General features: G+C 39.7%; 1 protein-coding gene across 1 annotated transcript in view; it reads right to left on the reverse strand.

Annotated features, from left to right (window-relative positions):
- The window catches only part of LOC137645613 (tubulin beta-1 chain-like), a 368,504-nt gene that overhangs the window by 72,167 nt on the left and 291,337 nt on the right, over positions 1-5,000 (reverse strand). The gene's annotated exons all lie outside the window — the stretch shown is intronic.

A 5,000-nucleotide genomic window follows, 5' to 3' on the forward strand; every position in this document is an offset into this window, starting at 1 on the left:
AAGATATTCAGAGCTTCAACACATTTAGCTTTTAGCGCTTTTAGGTGAGAAACCCATGTAAGTCTACAGTCAAATATCAAACCTAAAAATTTGGTTTCCGATACACATGGTATCCGTTGACCTTTAATGTATATATCCGGGTCTGGATGTACTCCCCGAATACGACAAAAATGGACAATGGTAGTTTTACTTGTCGAGAACTTAAATCCATTCATGTCAGCCCACTGGATAATTTTATCAATAGAGAGTTGGATTTTTCTCTCAACCATTGCCATTTTAGTGCCAGCAAATGATATTGAGAGATCATCCACAAATAATGTTGAGAGAACATCCTGGGGAATGGCTGAGGATATCCCATTAATTGCTAGTGCAAAAAGGGTTACACTCAGCACACTACCCTGAGGAACTCTTTCTTCCTGGCACTTACTCTCTGATAGAGTTTCCCCCACTCTCACTTGAAAAACTCTACGTGAAAGAAATGCCTGAATAAATAGTGGCAGCTCTCCTCTCAATCCCAATTCATGAATGATTTTAAGAATACCATATCTCCATGTGGTATCATATGCCTTTTCAAGGTCAAAAAATACTGTAACATGGTGCTGTTTGGAAGCAAAGGCTTCACAAATAGAAGACTCAAGTCGTATCAACACATCAGTCGTTGAGTGCATTTTTCGGAATCCACATTGAATCGGTGATAAAATACCTTTCTTTTCAAGGTACCATATCAGTCTTGCATTGACCATCTTCTCCATGATTTTACATAAACAAGATGTCAATGCAATAGGACGATAGTTTGCTGCTAAAAACTTGTCTTTACCGGGTTTTAAAAAGGCTAAAATAATGGCTAGTTCCCAAACACTTGGGTAACTAATATCATGCCATATTCTAATAATAATGCTTAAAATAAATAGCTTTGTATTAAAATGGACATGTTTAATCATTGCATATGGAATTCCATCGGGTCCAGGGGCTGTATCGTTGCAATGAGCAAGTGCGGAATCAAATTCTCTTTCAGTGAAAGGAGAATTATACGACTCTTCCCTTCTTGTTGCAAAATTTAAAATTTTCTTTTCTACAATGCTCCTATACTGGTGACCAGGGGCTCCTTCACACTTGCTGGATACATTTGAAAAATGATTAGCCAGGGCATTGCTAACTTCATTTGCTTCAGTTACATACTGGCCATTCACCTTCAACACTGGTGGTGGGTTGGGGGTGAATTTGCCAGCTATCTTTTTTACTTTCCTCCACACAGAAGATGGTGGTGTTCTACTGTTAATGGAGGAAACAAAAGACATCCATGACTGGCGCCTTGCTTCTTTCATGGCACGACGGAACTGTGCTCTACATTTCTTGTACATAGTTAAATTCTCATCAGTTCTGCATCTACGCAATCGTGTTAGAGATCTTCTTGTGGCTCTGTGGAGTGCAGTTAGTTCTGAAGACCACCACGGGACTGGTCGTCGTTTGAATAACCCTGTTGTTTTGGGAATTGAATTGACTCCTGCTGTATGAAGAGTTCCATTCAGTAGGTCTATGGCATCATCAACACTTTTAAACTGTTCTGCTCTCCCTTCGATTTCGCTTAGCTCGGAAAATTTAACCCAGTCTGCCTTGTCTAGATTCCAACGTGGCGATCTTTGCAAAGGCGGACCCTTGTTGGTGTTTATAATGATTGGTGCATGATCACTAGTATGCCAATCATCTAATGTCCTCCAATCAAAATCAAGAAGGCAGTTAGAGCTTGCAATTGAAAGGTCAATGCATGACAAAGTACCTGTCTGAACATGGAAGTGTGTGGGCTCTCCTGTATTAAGGAGTCCCACATCCTCATTCTCCACAATTGATGAGATAATATTGCCCCTTGTGTTGGCCAAAACATCACCCCATAAAGGATGTCTACCATTCATATCTCCCAGTAAGAGAAAAGGTTGAGGGAGGTGTTGAATGACCTCTGCTAAATCATCATATAAAATATTATCATTTGGAGGTAAGTACAGAGAGCATATTGTATATTTTCTCCCTATATCAATTTGTACAACAACTGCCTGCAGGGTTGTACGTATAGACATGGGTATTTGGGGAACATCTCGACGAATGTACATGAGACTTCCGCCATGGCTCCCTGCTTGTTGATTATATGGTCTTCTATAGCTAACATACTCTCGAGGACTAAGAGTGTTAGAATCAAGCATACTTTCCTGTAGACATACAATTATGGGGGATTGCTCGTGAATTAGGAGCTTAAGTTCTTCATATTTCGCCCTCAAACCCTGACAGTTCCATTGCAAAATGGAGGAAAAAACTATGGTTTATTTTTTGGAAGAGCTTTTAGATGAAGTCTTCCCATTAGCAATTTTTGATCTAATGCTATTTCCCGGTGGTTTTATTAGAGAGGGTCTTGATAAATATGGTTTTTTGTTTGTGCTTTTCTTGTTGTCCTTCTGATCCAATTGTTGAGGGGGATGGTGGACCTCAACTTGAATTTCTGATTTATTTAAATTGTCTTCTGGGTGATCAGAAACATCAACAGACAAGACATCATATTTATTTGATGTCATAACTCTAATATTTCTTATGGAAGGGGGTGAGAGAGATGGAGGTCTCTCTCTTTTCCTATTTGTAGGTGGTGAGGATCTACCAGGTTTTTGCACCTTCCCTACCACAGGTGCACCTGGTAACTTTGTTTCGGGTGGAACCTCCATCAAATCAGGCAAGGACATGGCCTGAGAGAGGTTAGTACTATTGCTGGTAATGGGGGATGAAGTTTGTATAGAAGTGGGCAGTGTCGTAGTTTTAATACACAGTGGCAAAGCCTTGGAAGGCAATATGCTTACCTTGTCACGTAAAACTTTACTATCATTAGATGATGTATTTCTTTTCTTGGAATTACTGGCAGCACTATGTGGGTTCGATGACTCCTGTGGTATATTTTCTCTTGATTTCAGTGCCTTTGCATAGCTGTTTGGTTTTTTCAGTAGTCTTTTGGCATGTCCTACACTTATGTGTTCTACACTGGATTTGTTGAGGGCTGCTTCTTCAAACTTATAAATCTCACAGCTCCTGTCAGTTGACTTATGGTTTGAATTGCAATTCAAACAGCTGGGCTCAAGTGTACACTCTCCATGATAAGGACTGGCACAGATGCTACACATTTTTTCATTTTTACAAACTTTAGAAGGATGTCCAAATTTGAAACATTTGAAGCATTGTAAGGGCTTTTGTTTAAAAGGTCGAACTTTTATTCTTTCATTTTCAATATCGATGTGGAAAGGCACATCAGCATCCTGGAAAGTAAGGATAATCATTGACGTCCCAGGAATCTTATGCACTTTCCACACTGTTAATGGGCACATGGCTAGTGTTTCCTCTTCTGTAAATTCATACAGATCTTTATTGAAGACTACTCCCCTTCCGTAACTAAAGTTTAGGTGGGGTTTGACATCTAACATATCCTCATCACTGCTTGTCATAAGGTTAGACAGTATTACTGATTGCGTGTATGATTTTGCATGGATTAGGAAGCTATTTTTCCCAAAGCGAGATATATCACCTGGTGCAATGGTTCCTACCTTTTTCTGAATTAGTTTGCTAATTTTGAAATAATTCCCATTACTCCCTTTAGGCTCAGCAACAAGCCACATTGGTGGTTTTGGCTTTCTTTGGGGGAGCATAGTTAAATCGATATCTTTCTCAAACCAGTCAGCAGGTCTATATACATCCAAACTGTTTGGTATCTTATCACATAGGGCACCCATGACATTTTAGTTATTAATTTTGATATCATTAATGTTACATATTGCATTGAATGCTTCTTCATGATTGTTATAAGTTATCCATGAATGCCATTTTTCATTTTCAAGTTTCATTCTAATTTCTTTTATCACTCCATAGCATCTAAATGCTTTATATATCATATCATAATCAGTATTTATTGGAATTTGGGTAACATGAAGGATTCGGAGTTTCCGTTTGTTACCCGACTTAATTGGGTTTAAAACATGAGTAGAGGGGTCCTTTTTTGTTCCTTGGTCGTCAACAGAATTTTCCTTAATTGAATTAGCAGAGGTCGTCAACAGTGCCGGGGGAGAGTCAGCGTATCCAGGGGATGGGGGTTCGTTACTTAAAGAATCCATTAGACGAGAGAGAGAGAGAGAAAAGGGTTAGTTTGATGTACCTGCTCGAGAATGTTAGGCCATCACACATCAGAAAGGAAATTTGCACTCTCCACTATCGGCACAATGAGAGTATACTTCCCAGATGGTCCACTCCATACCCTACCCGAAGGATAGCATCAAAACAGATATAGAGGCACAGGTGTAAGCTGAACCCGCCTGTTAGGACTGAGACCAAGAAATTATGGAATCATCCTCCCCATATCTGTAATGACGGGCTTCCGGCCAAAAGCCAAGAGTCCTACCCTAAGCATCGGATCCCCCTGGATTCCGAAGACCCAACACTTGAGAATAGTTCAGCCAAAAAGGTCCAAACCATCTTCGGGATGGCTGAAATCATCCAATACTCTCACATATAGCTTTGAGTGCAAACACCTCCCAACCGTGACATCTCCTCCCACTCATCAAAGCAGGCAGCAATAAAGGATGTATGAACATCCCCGCCGGGGCTACAATAGATTTAGAAACATCCAAGCCATAGGGAAAAAAAAAAAATATATATATATATGTACATAATATATACACATATATAATGAGGAAAATTTTTCTCATAGAGTTTGGAAAGCAAGACGAAAGAAAGTTCATGAAATTAGGATAAGGTCGAAGTAATATTGTGAAAAAGAAAAAGGTGAAAGAGAGAAATTTAGATTCGAACTGGGGGAGCAATTTCCCCAAGTTCAAGAGCCCTCTTGCCCGTCACCAAGTTTCAGCACAGGAATGAAATGCCGTGCTGAAGCTCAATGACTTCATCAAGGCATTCTCTCATTAAGAGGGTTAAATTCGATTACTTACTCATCCTATAGTATCATTTAGTCGCTCGTGAAA

This window comes from Palaemon carinicauda, chromosome 8 (assembly GCF_036898095.1).
Source record: "Palaemon carinicauda isolate YSFRI2023 chromosome 8, ASM3689809v2, whole genome shotgun sequence".
In the NCBI taxonomy this organism is placed as follows: Eukaryota; Metazoa; Arthropoda; class Malacostraca; order Decapoda; family Palaemonidae; genus Palaemon; species Palaemon carinicauda.